The sequence below is a fragment of the Pelodiscus sinensis genome, chromosome 5, assembly GCF_049634645.1.
Source record: "Pelodiscus sinensis isolate JC-2024 chromosome 5, ASM4963464v1, whole genome shotgun sequence".
Taxonomy (NCBI): domain Eukaryota; kingdom Metazoa; phylum Chordata; order Testudines; family Trionychidae; genus Pelodiscus; species Pelodiscus sinensis.
In genome coordinates this window covers 63425443-63446345 of record NC_134715.1, presented here as the reverse complement: position 1 = coordinate 63446345, position 20903 = coordinate 63425443, and the positions used below count along the sequence as shown (strand labels likewise).

General features: G+C 39.1%; 1 protein-coding gene and 1 long non-coding RNA gene across 2 annotated transcripts in view; one reads left to right on the top strand and one right to left on the bottom strand.

Annotated features, from left to right (window-relative positions):
- The window catches only part of TLL1 (tolloid like 1), a 397022-nt gene extending 377011 nt beyond the window's left edge, over positions 1 to 20011 (bottom strand). Inside the window, exon 1 of the mRNA XM_075930164.1 lies at positions 19542 to 20011. The gene's annotated coding sequence lies outside the window, so the exon portion shown is untranslated. The remainder of the gene's footprint in view (positions 1 to 19541) is intronic.
- LOC112546255 (uncharacterized) lies at positions 335 to 18439 on the top strand. The gene is made up of 3 exons (XR_003089905.2): positions 335 to 726; positions 17515 to 17580; positions 18104 to 18439. It is a non-coding gene; the product is annotated as an uncharacterized LOC112546255 (long non-coding RNA).
- Positions 20012 to 20903: the final 892 nt, after the last annotated feature.

Below are 20903 nucleotides of genomic sequence, written 5' to 3'. Positions count from 1 at the left end.
AGGTCCCTTCCAGGCTTATGATTCTATGGGGCAGAGACATGAGTTCAACTACTAATTCAATTCAAAAGAGCTGTATTTCTGCCACAATGGATTCCTTCACTCATGAATATAAAGTGGCAAGATAAAATATCCAGCAGTATTGTGGTTTCACAATTAAGCAATTCTAATGAAAGTTTCATTTTGACTGGACTGCTCATGTTCCCAAATGGATAAGAAAATATATATCAAATCAACCACTTAATTGTGAACTGGCTGTCAGAAAACTGATGTGTGAGGTGAGCAAAGGTAATGTCATAATGGTGGTCTCACAAAGGCTTAGCGTTATGTACTAACACCACACAGATATTAACTTATAGCTGCCAATCGAGCTGTTTGGCGGTGAATACCATGTGACAGTGAAGTTGTTTGAAAAGAACCCTCTATGAGGTCACCAAGAAAAACTCCAACTTCACCTGCTGCAGTTACCAACCCCAGTTTATCAGCATCACTCTATTTTGTGCACCTGACAGCCTGTTTTGAAGAACAGTGACCTGTAGTAACTCAGTTAAAAAGAAAAAAAGATGCAGACAAGTTGAGCAATACATCTTTGTTTGAACTGAACTATGGCTGAATTTATGGTTTGGGACTGAGATCCCGATGCGCTCCTCCAACGTGACACGTGGAATTTAACAAACAGGGCAAACAAGAAAAGAAATACCACGCAACCTGGAGAAGTGGGAAGCAGAGGTAATTGAGCACCTGTGAAAGCCCTTGAGGCTCACCTGGAACATTCCAGGCTCCGCAGATCTGAAAGGGAAAGCCATGATTCCTATGAAGCAGTGGGGGGGGGGGGCGAAATGTGTCCATTGGAACAGAGACTACTTCCTCCTTAAAAATCCAGTGCAAGTTAATGCTGACAAAAGCATGTACATGCGTGGAGTTACTTTCTGCTCTGGATTCTGTTTTATCCACTCATATCTCAGTATGTACTTATACCATAAGCTCATTGTGGCAGGGATCATCTGTTTTAACCAACATGCACACACAAAACAAAATGGAATTTCCATGTTCCTGGTGTGACTGCCACAGGTTGGGGAAGATGGTGCCCACAGGAGATCTTTAAACTCTTTTTTACTAGAATGGGAACCTGTCCTGCAACAACATAAGTAAGGCAGCAAGCAGCAAAATACATAGCAATGAGTTTAAGGAGGAAATTTTCCAACACCACACAAATCTAGATGAGAAACTAGAAATAAGTTAACACAGTATTGCTATTACCAATAAAGCACAGTGCAGGAATTCATGAAAGACTACTTGATAACAATCACGGGAAACTTGCTTTGGGGCCATATAACAGGTCCCAAACATGACAGAATTAAATCACTCCTTAGGCTGAGCTGAGATTTTTATGCATGCTAGTCTGTCCTGTAAAGGACAAAGAACAATTGTGCCTACTAAGGAGAAAAAGGACATGTCAGAAAGACTATGCAACTGCAAATTTGGAATGGAGATGTGCCAAGAGAAGGCTCCAGAAATGGTTCTCTTGCCAATAATGAGCAAGCAGATTGATCTCTTTGTTCAGTCTACATGAAGTTAAAACAAAGTTTGTAGGTCTAAAGATTATGGTAACTGAAAAAGCAATAAATATAATAATTGATTATACTATACACTGTTTTGGCACTGGATCTAAATTGCCAAACTCAGGACATGAAATAATTCTCACTCCTACCTGATTTGAAGAAGAAACTACCAAACATTCCAATCAGAAAGAAGGTTTGGAAAGGCACTTACCTGGATTGAGGTGATCTGGATTCTCTGCCCAGTTCTGCCACAAACTGCTTGTGTGATATTGGGCAAGTCATTCAGTCTCTGTGCTTCAGATTTTCCCCTCTAAAATATGAATTGTAACAATCCTTTCTTTCTCCTGCCTTTTGTCTTGTGTACTTCTCTTTAGGTCAGGAATTATCAGTTGCTATGTGTCAGTAAAGCACCTGGCACAATGAGTCACCCACCTCAATTGGAAACTTCTGGTGACATAATAAAAATGAATAAGTAGGTTATTTTTGACACCTTACACGGGTGACAAGGCAATGAAGACAGTAAAAGATTGATATGATAACGAAATGTTAGGACTTCTAACATTGGCACATGCCAAAGGGAAAACTATTGTTTATTATTCTTACAATGACATCTTTCAAGGGTGTTCTTAATTCTGGTGCAACATGTTTTGACCTTACAATGTGGAAGTGCTATTTATTTTGAATGGGGCACTGCAACTAGAAGAAGGTAAAAGTGGTTTGAAGATTATGCTGAGATATCATGCCTTTGAAAAGACCTCCTGAAATCAAAGATGAATAGGTATGCCTGGCCATAAATCGTGAATACTATGGTTTATTAAGGTACAATTGCTGCTGCTTGAGAGTGAGAGCTATTGCTATTTGATGTCATTTTATATTATTGTCTTCTTTTAAACTCTGATCAGCGAAATAAGGTCTGAAGCAAGCAAAGCAGAACTGTTGTGTTTACTTAGAAACAGAAGCAGGGTCAATACAAAATGTACTAGCAAGCACTTTCTAAGTTGTAGAATGTTACCACTGCCATCAGCACATTTTCAGATTTATTCCTCAACAGTGGACGATATTACATTGTCACAAGTTATCTACACAGGATATGTCAAAAAGTACCTATATCAAGTAAACATTGGCATGACTCTTTTTAAACAACCTATTCTCTTCCTTTGCTTCAGACAGAGGAGGAAACTGGAAGTGCCACATAGATGTCTATCTCTAAGATCTTTAGAAAGAGGATGCTGTGAATTAAGAACTTTAATTACTGTACTATGCAGTAAAAGGGACAAAGGCCTTCAATAGTTCCCTTGTCATTTCAGTCTAGAAACAATTCAGGAGACATGGAAAGTTCTACAAATAGCAGCTCAATATTATAGCAATGGTTGCAGAAGTGGGTAGTTCACCTCTCTCTCCATTGCAGCCAAGGGATACTTTCCATATCAGTTTCATTTTAGGGCCAGAATTCAAGGAACTCTAGGTCAGCGATGGGCAACCTAAGCTAGTCAGTGGGCCCTATGAGTGGCTCAGTGGGCACCAAGATTGTGGTGACCAAGACAGTGTCTCAGAAGAGGACAGTTTTGCTAACCACACTTGCACACCTAGAATTTGTGGGGTGTGCCAATTGAAACATAGTGGCACTTTCACTGGATGCAGAGGGAGTTCATGTCCCTCAGTCAATGTTGTGTGCAGTGAGCACACCCCTCACTTTACATACACTTACTTGTGTGTATTACTTTAATACTGGTAGGGGAAAAAAGTGTGTGTAAGGAAACCAGAGGGATCTGGCAACCTTGCACCTGGGCAATAGCAACCAAAATGTCTCATGGGTCACACATAAAAACCTGATGGGCCGCCTGAGGAAACTAGTTGTCCACCAACCACTGTGCTAGGTGCTACAGATTAACATTTCCCTGTAAAATCCTTTAATACAATATCCATGGCTCTCCATGAACACAACTAGTGATGAAATATGGTGTCAGCCCCATCATCAACATTTGATTATTGAGAATGTCTTGCTACCGTTTTCTTCATTGCCAAATATCCAGAGCAAAGGGGGCAGTCAGCATTGTATTCAAATGTCTGAGCACTTAGGGCTAGATCGACAATAGCACATAGGCATCTAATGGCCCCTTCCAGTTCTTAAATTCAATATTAGGTGCTACTGACAAACTACCATTTAGTTGTCACCTCACCCCACAAATGCCTAAATTTCTGTTGGCGAGCATGTGCTAAGCCACCTAAGTGCTGATGTTGCCTCATAGCTAATAAGCTGCTTGGCTCAGTTGTTGAAGCCAGAGCCCTTGCATGGCCCCAAAGCAGGATTCTCAAATGAGGTATCACCTCTTACTTGCAGGTCCCAATCCCATATGCATTCTCATGTCATGCCTACAAGATCAGACCCTGCATAAAATGCAAACAGATCAAGAATTTTGAGGACTGGCTACTATGGTCCGATGCTTAGGACACTCACATGGAAGACCCATATTCAAGTCTCTACTTCATCTAATTTGGAACATAGCCTTGAATCATCATCTTCTGCATCTGATGTGAATGCCCTAATCACTGAGTTACTGGCTATAATCAGTAGGAGTGGCTCTCACCAGTTTATTCACAGGGTAAGTACTGGGTTCATCTGCTAGGACAAAAGTTAATCTGGCCCATATACCCAACTTTAGGAGAGGGTTAAGGCATAAGCTATGTCTACACTACATGCTTCTTGCACAAGAAGCCTTTTGCACAAGAGTTTTTGCACAAAAACTTCTTGTGCAAGAGTATGTCCACACCTCAAAGTACATCGCAAAAGCTATGTGCTTTTGTGCAAGAGTGTCCACACTGCTTAGACTCTCTTGTGCAAGAAAGCTCTGATGGCCATTCACAGAATGGCCATCGGAGCACCTGTGCTTTTTCCCATAGGGGTTTCTTGCGCAAGAAAACCCTTCTGGAGTGTCCACACTTGCCTTCTTATGCAATAGCTGTAGTGCTAAAAGCAGTTGTCTCAGAAAAGGAGGTTTACCTACGGCGGAAAAAATCTTCTGTTCTGCCATTTAACTGCCTATTTAATTGCACAGAGCTCATTGGAGGTGTGGACGCTTCGCAGGTTTTTGTGCAAAATGCTTTTGCACAAAAACCTTGTAGTACAGATGTAGCCTAAGAGTCCACCACCCTGCACTCCTAGGTGAATGCTCTATTCCCTAGTCCACTCCAGAACCCACACTACCTTCAGAGGGTCCCTTATCCTGCCTTCCTAATATGGGAGCCAGCTCCATCCGTGGGGCAGCCTGTATTGGCTGTCAGGCTGCTCCCATGTGGGCAGACAAGCCAGGACTTGAACCCACCCACCCACCACTGGCAAATGCCCTACCCCCTAGCAAGTATTCAAATTTTCTGCTGCTGGAGAATCTTTATAAACAATTAAACATGACTTCATACCCTCTCAGACATGACTCAGGGAGTGAAAGAATTATAAAGGCACATTTAACATACAGGTAGGCCAAGTCATTAAACCTATACATTTTTAATCCAAAAGTGTTGATTCAGTCCATCCAGTGTTGATTTCCCTGAATTCCTAAAGCCTAGTCACACTACCACAGCTGTTGCAACACTGCAATACAAGTAAATGTGCTAGCTTCATATGGTCAGACTGTTTCCTCACAGATAGCCTGCACCCACTTCTAGAAGATATTTAGTAAAAGAAAAGAATTGACTGAGGTTTAAAAAGGAGTTACATATATTGAACTTGAGAGCAGAGATTGCCAAATAATGTTTAAAGGCTGGCTGGCAAGGAAAGCACTGGTGTTTGCCTCATGTGGCATCAAAAAAGTGGGTAACGTCTTTCATAGTTCTAAAAATCATTTCTCTGAAAATTCTACTTTTGCAAGATCTCTTAAATAATGAAGGAGTCAGTACAACAAATCCAAAACCATAAACATACATGCCAGATCCAGAGCTATATTGATTTACCCCTGTTGAGGATTTGGCCTTCTATATCTGTAAGCATGATGGAAAAATGGAAGTGAATAATTACCTCAGATCTGAGTGCAAATTTTAAACACAAAAATAAAATTTGTTAGATGGGTTGCAAATGGTATATTAATAAATCATCATAGTCGAGTGCCTGTCCAGAGTGAGCCCAAGTCTTTTTCAGCATTCCTGCTTTCCTGGTTTTTTCCTGCAACTGAATATTTTATCTCAGTACCTTCCTCCTCCTCTCCCAGATGCCCTGCAAGATTAGGACCTTGATCCTGCACATTGAAGTCAAATGGAGCTTTGCCAATGACTTCAATAGATGTAGGATCAAGCCCTATGCCAAGTTCCATAACCCTTCTGCCCAGTTTTCTTCATTGCTTATATTCTTTCTCTGCCCTGACATCAATTAATCTCAGCACTCTCTCTATCCTGTCCATTATAATCATCTTTCTTTGCCAGTTATGTTGTCCCAGTTCTGGGCTGGAATTAGTAGGAGAGTGTGAGCTCAATTCTATAAAGTGTTAGTTTTCATATTGCCAAGCGTGTCACTGCATCACATAACAGGAGCCCAAAATGGCATACAATTTCTCCTCATGAATCTGGATCTGATTTTAAACTTTACTTCTAAGTCTCATTTGAAAAATGACCAATGTACATAATTTTTCTAAATGTTCTCTAACCTGAGAGTTAAATCTTTGCCATTGTTAAATTTCTTGAACCCTGGCCTTCCCAGATTTAATAATTGTACTTTATTATTTCTGCCAAAACATTTCTATGTGCAAACTTTAGTAATTCTTCATTCCCTACACCAAAACCACCCTTGGATTTTTTCTTTTAGTCTTCACAAGTTTAATTAAAGCTGCTTCTACTGAATATACCTATCAAGGCAAGGAAAATAATGAAGCTATTTTTAAAAAAATACAGCTCCAGTTGTAGATTAAATAGTCACCATTCAGAGTCAATGTGAAGAGTATTATTTTGAAAAGCCTTTGTAGACAAAATTAAACATTGATTAATCATAAAAAAAACCTGGACAACTGTCAGCTGGTTATTGGATCAAGACCAGCTGTTCTCAGTCTTTGATATACTCTGCCATTTGTTAAAATCCTGCTTTAGTTGTGTGAAGGTACGCTGTTATCTTATCTCCAAAATGCACTACTTCCCAAATAGCAAGTGAAAGGGCAATCTTTATTTGGTATACAGTAACCTTGACTTTATTGACAGTAGTGAACCAGGCAATGTTCAAATTAATAGCCATTCTAACAACTCTGTTGTATGGTTTGATTTTGTGATTAAGTTCTCTAAGTACTCTTTGATTTCCTGCATTCAGCAAGGAAGTATATTGCTATTTCAGGGAAATTAGTTCTTTCCCTACTACATTCGCTCTGTAGATCCCAGGTTTTTCCATTCCTCATAGCTTTAAGATGTAAGAATACCTCTTTGTTCTCCTGACTTCTCTTAGGCAAGACAAATCATTGTTGTTTGAGTCAAATTCTCAATACACATGCATTGAATTGCCAAAATGCAGGGTTTATACCAATTCTGTTTATTTTTCTATGAACTACACCTGTATAAACCCCCACTCTGCACACTAATATGAATTGAGATTGAGAAGTTTTTGGCCAAGTCTACACTATCTAATGAGGATAGATTATGTAAATCATTCCACAAAGATTAAAATATGCATAGGTAAGGCAATACATTTAAATGATCACTAGCATACATCTTTTGAGTTCAGTACAGTTTGCTAGGATGCCACCCAACACAGAACAGAAGTAGTTTAAACAGCACTTACAAAATGTATCATTTTAGATTTGAGCAGTATTACACATGGATTAAGTACCACCCCAGGCACAAAAGTATCAGTGTTCTCTATAGTCCTTTCTTTAGAGCCCTGGAGTCCCAGGTGGCAAAAACAGAAGAGTAACTGCCAGAGAAGTTGAGGGGGACAGAGAAACTTAGTGCCACATACCTCCCATTTACACTTGCTTATTCCCCAAAATATTATAGTTCTTCCTTTGTTCCAGTACTACCACCCAGCCCTTGCAGGTATTTACCACATTATCTTTCCCCAAACATTCTCCCCCCCTCCCAAAAAAAAATCCCTTCTGCTGCCAAACTCCTTTCATTTCTCATTTCCCATTCCCTCTCCCATCACTGCAGCTTGCCTCCCCCACCAAAAAAATCCTCCCTCTACCATAAAACACCTCATCTTCCCTAATCCAAAACTTCCCCAATAGTGTTTTTCCCAAAAGTCGTGTGTCCTGCCCATTGTCATGTTCCCTCACACACACACACACAGCCCCCCATGGTTATACTGTTTGCAACTCCCCTCTTCAAGGTCTCAGTAAATCTGAATTCCCAGTGAACTCAACACTACTGACACTGCTCCTACATAACCTGCTCCTAAACCTGAGCTCCATTTAGCTGTGTTGGGTCCTCAAGTGATGTCCTAATACTTGAACCTCCTCCATGGGGTGGGAAGGAAGAAGAGGAACTGCTACTGCTGAGAAAAGCATCAGGGCTCAATCTTCCTTTGGAGGCAGTGCAGCCCCTTCTCTGCACTGTACATAGAGCTGGTGAATAAAAGGTTGTGGTGAAGGGACCAGCCAGTGAGTCGTGGCTCCAGAAAGCTGTTTCCTGCTTAACAGATAGACAGTCCCCTAATGTTAGGGGCCATTTTATCTCTTCCTGTACATCTAGTCATCTCAACAAATCGGCTAGGGAAGGAGGTCGTGTGCGCTGCATGAAGCAGTGGGCTCAGACTTCTCCCTCATGCTACCTCTTTCCCTGACCTCCACGTGAGGCTGAAAGGTGGGTGATGTTACATCTGAGCTTTGCACAAAACCAGATTAGATCACCACACTGGTCCCTTCTGGCTTTAAAAAGCTACTAAATCCTAAAGATTCCATCAAACTTTTCCCATTTATTTTCTAAATTTAGAAAATTTCTAATTCAAAATTGTCACCAACTGTATCAATGTCAACAGAGGCTGACCATCCCTATTCCACAGGTCCCCTCATGAAATAATTAACAAAGAAGGTAGCTGTGCCTCTTCTCCTCAACCTATGGTCCAGCTGCAGCATAAAATCATGATCTGTTTCTTTTGAGTACTAGCGCAAAAATCTATCAGGCCCTATGAACTGCAAAGAAATGATCCTGGTTTTGGACCTTTTTATTTTTCTTTCCCAGAGAAACAATCATTTCTCCAGTAGAGATTTAAAGTACAGTAAAACCTGCGTTATCCAGCACGCTCAGGGATTAGCGCATTCCGGTTACCTAAAAATTCCAGTTCTGAGGGTCCCATCAACCTGGGAAAAACCAATGGATAATAGCAAAACTCAAGTTTTCAATATTGATAGTTTTGTAGTGTCAGTCAGTTGATCTCACATTTCTATTTTGAGTTCAAAACGATTATTTGAGTTCTTAAATAAATTGTTAAGCCAATCATGGTAAACCAAGCCGGGCCTATGCGCCTGAAGATGTGACAGTATTGTGTCTAGGGGCAATGCCGGTTAACAAAGTTTTCTGGTTAACCGAGTGCCAGATAAAAAAGTTTTCACTGTAGCACATTTGGTCAGGATACAATTTCCAATCACTTTAAAAAAAATTTAATTCCTCCAGATCATCGAAAGGATTTCTTACTGAGGACTAAATACCAGATTTTTCAGCAGTATTTGGATGCCTAATGATAGAGATAAGCAACTACTGTGTTTTCAAAAGCACATAGATGACACCTGAAAGCAATGGGAGCTCAGTGCTTAAGCATTTCTTGAAATCCCACTAGGCATCTTTAGACACCTAAGGCTTTTGAAAAATCTGAAAACAATCTTATTTAAAAAAAAAATCTAAGTACAAAAAAATATTTAAGGGCAATTCCTTTTTTCTATACTCGGGCTCTAAAGCAGCTAATGTCAACCTTTAATTGATGATGCCAACTATATCCCCTACGTTCCATTATAGCATATAATGTGGTGTTAAAATTAGTCACTCTAATGGACATACACTAATTCAACACATTCATTAAGGTAGTCTTGTTGATTTAACTGAGATGTGAAGTCGAAGGGACTACTCACTGATAGCTTGTGAATTGCAATATCTTTTCTTAAAATACACTGGTCAAATTTGAGAGAGAGACTTGTTCACTCTTAAATTCAGTACTGCTTACTTGTTTCAGTCAACAGCTGTATATTTTTTCCTCTTATGGAATGTTTAAAAAGTTGTGGGGGGTTTTTTGTTTTCGTAATATGTGGTAAGATCTTTGCAGATCACCTTTATAATCAATGCATTTTTTAAACTAGATTAAATCAAGATTTGCACTAATTCCAGAATTGATCCATGTTTCTCCTGGGAAGCAAAATACAGATAGGTCAGGAGTCTGATCTGGAAATTTCAACTGCTTGAAAGGAGAACTCTAAAATATTGTGGCTGGGCATAAGTGTTTTAACCAAGCATGATTTTTTAAAGTATGAAATTCACACCTTTACAACTATAGACCTATCCTTTAAGTTAAGATTTGGAACTTAGACTCACTCTGCTAAGAAAGAAAAATACTTTGCCTACTTCAGAACATTTTAGGCCACTGTAAATCCAGCATAACTCCTTTGGCTTCAAATGAGTTGTTCCATATATTCACCAGTGTGGCTGAGATCAGAATCAGACTGTGTGACTGACTTAAAACAAGCTACAGAAAAATAAAGCCCACAGGAGAGAAACTGCAAAACGTTACTCCTCCTTACATAATGTTTTGGAAACAACAGAGCAATGAGAACAAACTTTCAGCAGGAAATCCCAGGGGAGTAATGGGATAAAATTTTCTGTGGAAGCTTGTAACTCTAGCTGACTTGAATTTCATTGCAAAACAGTTTAATATTTTAGCACTTCAACCATCCAGAACTAAATAGATGCTTCTAACTCTTGAGTGTTGAAGGAATTATACACACAGAGTAATAATTGCATGTATGTGTTTTCGTTCTGCCCTCAAATTTAGCCTTTCTGGAGCCAAATCAATGCATCGCTAGAACACGTTTTAAAAGTTATTTTTCCTCTTTCCTATGGAGTTGTTTCTGGAAGCTCCTCTGAAGAATTTATATATTCATTTGTATAGTTTTACAATGTTGCAGCCATTACTCTGAAGCTAAACCAAATGTATTTCTTGCTCCTTCATCTAACTTACCTCTTCATTCATAAAAAGAAAAGAATAGATAGAGACTAGGTCCTATTTTGAATTATGAATTGTTATTATGATGTAGCTTGAAAGCATAAGCATCCCAGTATGTGTGATATCTCCATTGTCATTTGCAGTTCTGTTGTAGCCATGTTGGTCAGAATATTAGAGAGAAAAAGTGGGTGAGGTAATATATTTTAGTTGACCAACTTCTACTGGAGAAAAAACAAATTTTCAGGCTACACAGAGCTATTCTTTAGGGCTGTGTCTAGACTGGCAAGTTTTTCCGCAAAATCATCTGCTTTTGCGGAAAAATTTGCCAGCTGTCTACACTGGCCGCTTGAATTTCCACAAAAACACTTACTATCTCATGTAAGATAGTCAGTGTTCTTGCGGAAATACTGTGCTGCTCCCATTCGGGCAAAAGCCCTCTTGTGCAAATCATTTGCGCAAGAGAGCCAGTGTAAACAGCACAGTACTGTTTTCCGCAAAAAAGCCCCGATTGCTTTTGCGGAAAAGCATCCTGCCGATCTAGAAACGCTTTTCCGAAAATGCTTTTAACGGAAAACTTTTCCGCTAAAAGCATTTCCGGAAAATCATGCCGGTGTAGACGTAGCCATGGTGCTTTATCCACCTTGCTTCTAATATATTGCCCAGCAGTCAGACAAACAATGGATATGTACAGGTTTGTTGCTTTCTGAAAACTGAAGATCACAATTCACCTGTGAAAAAGTGTAATTCCACTCTATAAATATCTTATTTTACTTACAGGTATACATGTGCCTTTTTGAGATGTATTAAAATAATCCAAGACTGGCAGCATTCTTAGGCACACTTAATTTGGACAGTTAACAGGAAAAATATTCATTTCTTAATATTAAAAATTAAGACCAAAGGAAATTAAAATTGAATTATGCCCAGAAATGTGCAAAATATTTTCACAGGCTGTGGGGGAATTAAAGCAGAAATATAAGTTGTAATAACATCCTTGTTGTACTTCCTTGGTAATAAATTGTTAATCTTTAAGGTGCCACTGGACTCGTTTTTCCTTAGTACTATCACACAGTGGAACAGAACAAGTACCAGAAGTGTTTTACAACTCATGCAGTCTATGATATTTTGGCATCACACATGGAATGCCTCCAGTCAGAGTTTAAGGGAGCTTTCACAAAGGCAGGCTTTGTGAGGAAGGCTCATGTTCATATTGCTCTTAAGAGCTTCAGTAAGAGCATGACCTTACAGTGGGTGGAGGTGAAGGATGAAGCATGACTCAGTGAGTATGTGTTATACTAGATGAAAAGGAACATATTGGGATTCAATGCTAAACTAAGTAAGGCATCCCACTAATTTTTATACTGAACCCTGGATTACTATTCAGAAACATACTTGAGGATACAAATGTCTTCTTGGTACCACACCAAAGGCAAACAGTCACGCCCACCTTCCTTCACAAAAGGGAAGAAAATAATTGAATTCTTGCCTGCGTTACCTCAAATCAATCTGCTATGTAAACCACTGGTCCCTGTGAGTAAGTTCCATACAGAAGCCAGCAGGGAGGAAGGAAGAAGTAGCTAAAATAAGCAGATGGGTGGACAGGACGGAAATAATAAACAGTGAAAGAGACTTCTCTCTTGGGGAAGATACTGAATGAACTAATCAGGGACAGAATAAATGAACACTTGGAAAATTAAGGAAAATTAAGCAATGTATAACATTCAGAAGGGTGTTTGACAGGATGCCTTTTTGAGAAGCCTGGGGTGATTATTGCTTTCTTGTGGTGTGGTAGATCTTCATCCTCGCATCCAAAGATGTAAACTAGTACTCATAAATATTCTCTAGCACATTCCATTGTTTCTTTAAAATAACTGAATTGAAGATTTGAAGTAATCTCTCTCAATAAAGATGTTTTACATATATCATGGAATAAGAATGCTGCAGATGGGAAAATGTATGTATAGAAACAGAACAAATCATGAAATGCCATATAAAAATTAGTGTGTGATTTAGAAATTACTTATTTTGACCTTCTAAAGACAAGGGCTGTATCAGAAAGTTTTCCCTGCCTGATAGTTCTGAAAAGTGCTTCTTGGCATCAAAAATAATCTAGACAATGATCAAGTGCTCTGCTATGTACCACAAGGTAGCAGATTGCACAGTTATATCACCTAAAAAAGTGAGAGCCCTTAATAGCAGAAATAGGTAAATAAAAACTTTGAGACATTAAGAGCACAACTGAACAGACTTCCTACAAAAACTTGTCACTGGTCAGTCAGTTGAGTGAGATGGTTACCTGAGCAACAACAGCTAAGATATGGTAAGTGTTAAGGTAAACATTGTCAGTTTTATTTAGCCCAAGGCTAAATGCAAACAGACACATGCGCAGACACACACACACGCACACCACCCCAACACACCCTACAGCCAAACCTGAGGAGGGGGACAATGAGTAGACAGAATACCAGTTATACAGCTTCCTTGTGTACTCCCAAAATGCTAATGTGCTGTGAAATAGGCATACATTAATCAGAAAAAAGGAAATGTAAAGAGAACACCTGTGTGATGTTAAAGATTTTAAAGGCAGTACACAGGAAGGATGTTAGAAAGCTAAATGGGAATAGGGGATACCTAAACCTAAATGAATTATTTTAGGCTAGATTTCTGCACAGCAATTGCATTTAATATGTTCAAAAAGCTGCTAAGGGCCAATAGACATGAGTAGCATAGATAGTTCTGAAAAGAACTAAACAGATAGAAGTATATTAACCTTGTCACAAGCCAACAACTGCATCAAAAAATTTTTTTAATGAATTGCACCCTCTTATGCCAGATGTGAATTTGACCCATATTAGAATAAGATGTAATACTATAGGGTACAATTACATCTCCCAAAGAATCACAAAATCTCCCTGAAAAAAAGAATTCATTGTGTGCTGTTAGTAATTTCTCTGAACAAGTGTTGTATTGCCATCTAGTGATCACTTTGTATATTGTCTGGCTATACAAAAAGGGGGAATTGAGATGTTTGACATGAGTTGAATCAAGCTGCAGCTTAATTAGATGTCTAGAATAACCCAACAGATAAAAGTGTACAGTATAGCTAACCCCATGTTTATTCTATAATTACCCAGAGAGCTTTTATCAACTCCCCCCTTTTTCAATCCACATCCGTCCAGCAAATCCATTACTGGGACCTTACCCTCAACCCCACCTTCAAAGGAGGGTTACAATGGCTATTATAATGGGGGCTGACTCCCTGCTATAACAATCATAGGAGTCCCCAACTACCCCCATCCACTCCTTTCCTTAACACCTCTTTTGAAGTCCTTTTTCCAAGCCATTTATCTGGTCACTGAATACTTTTCCTACGGAGTACTCGATCTGGACATCCGCCCTACACTTAGATAACGACTTGCAACATAATCACCTGAACCTGCAGTAGGGAAGGCAAAAAACAAAGAAATATGGTGGTAAGGGAAAAATTTCTTCCCAGCTCCTCCTCAAAGGGTGGCTAGTAGGTCCACAGTAGGTCTAGACCAAACCTGGCCTTTGGCTACATACAAAACTGATATTTTACCACAAATAGTGGAAGTGTGCAGCCTCCACCTGCTCTGTGCAAGAGGGAAGGTTAAGCCATAGGGCTGCCTATTCAAAAATCCTCATTCCCAGGAGGTAAGTAAGCAACCATGAAGACCCTTTTGCAGCAGTTCATCTCCTCTCTTCCTATGCCTTTCACCAAACCTTAAAGCACAGTTCCATTCATTCAGCCAGCCAAATACCCCACCCCCTTTAAGGTGCAGTGCAATCTCTGCAAACCAAAGAAATACCATCACCCATGTAATCACATCTAAATCACTTCAGGCCTTTAAAAATCTGGCCGTTAATACACACACAGATCTGTACTTGCTGAATGATCTCTCCAAATCTTAAATTAATCTTCACAACAGTCCCTGTAACAGAAGAAACAGCTGCTTATTTCTCAGCTGAGTGTGGCTGGACTAGCTTGTTTCAAATAAGAAATGATTTATACCTCAGACACAAAGATTAATCCTGTTCTTTATCCAAAGCAATACACTGAATGAATGGAGGAGCCAGATTAGAATTAAGGAGTTCCTAGTTTCCAGTACTACATGTAGTCCACGGCTTATGCTGATTCGTTAGGCTGACAAATCTAGTATTAGGACCTGCCCTGCACACCAGTATTCATTGAGATAGTCAAGTCAGTGATCACTACCCAATTGTCCTGGCCTAAAGGAGGAACATATATGGCACTGGAGACAGGGAATGGCAAAGAATGCTTCATATGGCCAAAGACCCAATTGTTTAAAATCAAGAATCCAAGTCTCATTTTCTGGCTGTGGAACTGAAGAACCTATTAAACCTCCACCACTTATCTTCTACCATTGACTACACATGCACACTTTCAAAATGGTTTAATACTACCTCATCATTTTAAGAAAATATAACATTAATAATATGTATAACAAGTGGATTTTATCCTCTCACCTCTAGCTCTTATGGCACATACTAATAGTTTCCTTTGTTAGCACACTATTTTATTTTTTTCATTTTAATTCTTTATGCTGCTGCATAGGTCATAGTATCAAGACATTTCATAGCTTGTTTTCTGTTCTGGCTTCCCATTTTGCATTTATATTTCCTAGTATGCAGATAATATTCAAAATATTTGCCTTTATCTTAATTCAGTTTGTGTACTAGTCAACTGCACATACCACTTAAATTATGCTGCATAAAATTACCACAACACAATTTATGCTGTTGGTTTACTGGACTTCTTACGATCTTACTACTGAAGATATTTACATTATGGGTATGTCTAGACTGGCAATATTTTTCGCAAAAGCAATTGCTTTTGCGCAAAATCTTGCCGCCTGTCTACACTGGCCGCAAGTATTTGCGCAAGAACACTGACTTTGTACTGTACAAAATCAGTGGTTCTTGCGCAAATATCCGACACTCCTGCTCAGGGACAAGCCTTCTTGTGCAAGTGTTCTTGTGCAAGAGGGCCAGTGTAAACAGCCAAGTTAATTTCTTGCGCAAGAAAGACCAATGGCTAAAATGGCCATCGGAGCTTTCTTGTGCAAGAGTGTCTACACTGGCACAGATGCTTTTGCGCAAAAGCAAATCTTTTGCGCAAAGGCACATGCCAGTATAGACACTTTCTTGCACAAATACTTTTAACGGAAAAACTTTTCCGTTAAAAGTATTTGTGCAAAATCATGCCAGTCTAGATGCACCCTATGTCCTCTCTATGGGAAGGATGATCTTATGCTTAAGGGCTAGGAGTGTGAATCAGGACACTGATACTCTGTTTTGGTTTTGCCAGAATCAGTCTGTATGAAGTTGGGTACAACACTTCTTAGACCAAAGTTTCAACATAGTGCTTTTCTATTAGGTACTAATATACCTAAGCATTGAAAAAATAAGGCACTTATTAAGAGGTGGAGAATCAAATCAACAGGCAGTTCTTCATTAGATGTGATAGCATGATATGGAACTTTGGCAAGGGGAAAAATATCTTGATAGTAATTTAAATTTCAGGATGGATAGTAGCTAATTCTTGTTACCAAATGTGTTAGGCTCTGATTGTGCAAGATACATAAGCACGTGCCTACCTTTAAACGTTTGAATAGACCATTTATTTCTATGCACACAAGTAGTGTTATTAAATGATACTTGTGCTTAAGCACTTAACTTATGAAAATACAAAAATATGCTTTGCCTGGTTTTAATTAAATAAAGCCCACATGCAAGTGATTAACATTGATATGTACATGTTTTATCTAGTGAGAGAAATACAAAGACACAGTTAAGAAAGAATATAACATGAGTAACAAGAAATGTTAGCCACATATTTTCAATAAAAGGAAAAAAGTTGTTTCCTGGATAGTCAGTTGGAACGGTAGCAAGTATGTGATTGGATATTTTTAAATCCTAAAGAGGATAAAAATTTGAGGTGGTTTAGTGTCCCTTGTCAGGTTGCTAATCATTTTGAGATTTCACTAGAATGCTGATAACTAGCCTCTCATTATCAGCCTTGACAGAAGACTATTTGGCACTCAAACTGGCAACCAATTTTACCACTTTTAGGCAGCTATTACATACTGTATGAGCATGGTAAAGATGTGCGGCTCTCAGGAGACAGAATTAGGGTAAGTCATTTTTCAGTATTAACAAGATAGTAAATGCTGTTTTAAGACAAGCAAGTATGAGATGAATACTGACCCTCACAGTACCTTTATAGACATGCAAAATTGATACTCTTCATGAGAACTCTCTCAAATCCAGTGAAAAAGGCTGAAGAGCATAAGTATGCAAACACCCATATACACATGTGCACTTTAATGGACCTATAAGTTCTGCACAACTATAATCAATTTTCAGTTTGAGATTTCAGCATGCAAAAAAAATGCTACAAGAATATCATTTTGCCTCATTAAAATGTTTAATGATTAAAAACCAGACAAAATTCAGTTCACACATTTGTCCCAGATATAAACTGGATATTTCCAGAAAGAAGTCATTATTTACTCAGCAAAATTTCCACTCTCAACTAGGAAAACAGTCTTACATTACAATGGAACAGTTTTCAACTATTTGAAGAAAATAGATTTGAAGTTGAAACCCCTTATTAAAAAAGAGAGTATTCAAAATTCCCTATACACTTCACCTTAAAACTGTGGTGTTTCATATGCTTACTGTATTGTTTCTGTTTTATAAGGGAAACAATCAACTTTGAGTTAAGACAGTAATACATTTAAGAAAACAAGTGTAATTTCTCTCTTTACTGAGCCAATGTGAATTCTTTCCACACAGCTCCAGCATCACCACTGATTCTGATAACCAGCTGTTTCTGGAACATAGCTTTTTCAAATATTTCAGGTATGTGGCATTTTCACAACATTACACATTAGGCCAAATATTCATATGCGAGAGGAAGCAGGTGATTGTGAGTGAAATGTATGGTAGTTTTATGTGCCAAATTGCCTAATGATATATCTGAAAACAGGGAAGCTGGATCATTGTGGACAAAAATAGGGACACAAGGTCATTTTCTACTCTGAACAACAGCATTATAAATCTGAAAAAATGTCACTGAATTCGATGAACTTACATATATAACTGAGTATAGAAGTTGGCTATTGACTCTGGTGGGAGTTTGATTGAACCTTAAGTCTCGATCCTCTGATATACAAAGTGCTCGACTTCCATTAACCTCAGTGGAAGTTGGGGAGCACCACATTTTGGGGGACATGAACAATTGCTTGTTTGCTTTAATATTCTCTTCTTACTATGGTGAGTTAATGATTAAATTACTATTCTCTTCTTACTATGGTGAGTTAATGATTAAATTACTAAGAGTTCATCCTCTCCTGGCAGATAACTAGATTTCTCTTTTCTTTAGATTTCCTCAAACAGTAAGCTTGGGAAAGCATGGGGTGAGTTTAGAGAAGTGAGGAATTTCTCTGCCACACCCAGAAGGATCAGGATCTGGAGTCACTACAGGAAGCAATTCAGACAGTGGAAGGTTCCCCACTTGAGAGATCAAGGTCTCAGAGCAAATGAGAAATGTATTTGCCTTTATTAGTACTGCAATTCTATCAATAACAACTATTCTCCTAATACCTTGCACCTGATCTGATTTAAGGTGTCAACTACTCAATTTGAGGCAGATTCAGCCCATGTGATGTACTTATGTAGCCCAAGTGACATTTAAATTTGCTAGCATCTCTCCTTTCAATATTTTAAAAGTAGTTCTTTAGCCCTTGGGCTCTCAAAAACCAACTTTCTGACCATTACCTGACTTTTACCAATGCAGGAATGGCTGCCACAGCCTGCAGAATACTGAATCAATGGCCCATTAAGGGTGCTTATGGTGTCTAGGGCCTCAGACCTGAACCAAAGGGACTCTAGGGTGTGAGGAGTCACACATACTGCAAGAGATACTGATCAGGGGTGTATCAGCTACAGCTGGACACCATCAAGTAAAAACATGGGCTCTCAGTCCCATTTAACATTCAATGGGCATACAATTTATATGAGGCTTTAACCTGACTAGGTTAGCTTATATGATAGACTACGTGCTTTATCTACTCTAGTCTTCTGGAATGTGCTAGGAAGCACATTAGCTAACATACTATCATTGCAATTTTAAATCCTAGTTTAGGGAAAACCTTAAAGAAAACATGACTTTGTGGTTAAACCACTGATGTGGATTTTAGGAAATATGCTGTTTTGTCCTGATTTAATTCCCACTCCACCAACTGGAAGATTTAAATGAGCAAAATCCCTCAAGTGTATGACCATGTGTTATTCAAAGGCAGAATAGATTTTTTAAACTTTAGTTAGAAAGCTGATGGCTAATATTTAAATTTCTGCATACTAAATGTTCAGATCTTCATTTGTGGAGCTGCACTATATCAGAGACAAATCAGCATCTGGCATAGCTCCATGAGCTTCTACAGAGAAGTGGTAGAAGATTGCCCCAGTATCTTTATCCTATATACCCAGTAGCCCAGTTTATAGTGAAGCAATGTTTATCTAAGCTAGAAAGAGAGGCTACTAAATTAAAGATTTATGACTTATTACTCAGAAAAGTTGGCTGAGAATTGTTAATAAGAAAGTTCAGACATTTGTAGGTGCATTTGTATTAAAAACTCCAGTCATAAAAAGGATGTGCCCACTAGTGTTCTAATAAGTTGTGAAAATTCATAAGACAGTTGTTTGATGACCTCAGGACAAACCTTTCTTTGAAGGAGAATAATTAATCTGAGGTTAAAAATTTAACTCAGCCTTATTTTCCTTAATTTTATATTTACGGCCCTGTCAAGGGATTTACTTACCCCTCGGACTCCTCTTCCGAGGGATTAGCTCCTTTCATGTGCTGGACTTTTCTCTGGTGGTATCTCTACCTAACACTACAACACCTAATGCTCCCTCTTCATTACTTAGCCCCCTATTTACTCTTCCCAGGACAGGAAAGACTTTTAGAGCAAATAATCCCATTCACTTCTCAGCCATTATCCCTGTATCTTCTGAAACCCCTTTTTATGGGCAGCTTCTGGGCTTTATATAAGAAGCTGTTGTTCCTGTCCAGCTGAGTCTCATTTACTCAATCCTTGCTCCCTCGCTTCTCCTCAGGGTGCAATCTGGGGCATTAATTGGCTCATCTAGCCACCTTAACCCCTCCAGCACTGATAGGGGGTGTCACCTCATCATAAGCTCCTAATATTAGAGATAACGGATTTCAGAGGGCTCAAGTTCCCTCTAGTACTCAATAGCTAACAGTATTGTAGTGCCATTATAGCCACCTGGTAACAAATAATACAGTCTCCTAATATTTTTCCCTGTGAAAAATTGTGTAGTTTGGTCCTGAAATCCAAATTATTCAGTGGGGGAAAAGGAGCAGTTTAAACAACTCGTAAGAGTGTTTTCCATAAATGAAGAGGATGGTGGATTAGAGACTAGTGTAGGCAGATGGAAGCCATTTTGAAAGGTTTTTTTCTCCTTGAGACAAATACATCTTGCCAGGTAAGCTGGGAAATGTAATGCCAATAAAAACATGTGGTCTGCATTTTGAAGGCTAAGTCATCCTTGTTACTCACCAGTTCTGTGATTCTTGGGGAACCAGAACATGGTCACCTGTCAGCCTTGTGCTCTTGGAGTCAGGGAGTGACATTCATGGAAAACCATTCCCCTCCCTCAGGCCTCTGCTGGAATCAAAGACAAAGCAATGAAAAGGCCAGGGAAGAAACACCCCAGCCTCATTTGCATTAAAGATGGAACAGAGGGACATCTCATTAGCATACAGAATGGAGAGCAGCTCTTCCAAGGCAGGAACTGCACTGAACTATGGGACACCAAAAGCAGAGAAGCACTGCCTGATGGGAAATCCCTGCTCCAGATGCTAATAAACCTAAGCCTGCTCACACCCAAATTAGTCATTATCAGACCAATTCTAGTAATGATCCTATTGACATCTAAAATACTGAAACTGCCAAGTTGCATTGTGAGCTCTTCAAGGAACATCACCCATAACCAGGGGTGATCAGTCTCTATTCTCTCTCCTCTTTCTCTGTGAACTATCCCTATAAAAACTCCTATCCTTGCCCCAAGAAAACTGTTCTGATACCTGGGCTTAAACTGCATCAGTTCCATTGAGACTTCTTCATCTCCTGTCTGATCGTGCTGGGGGCTCTGTCCTG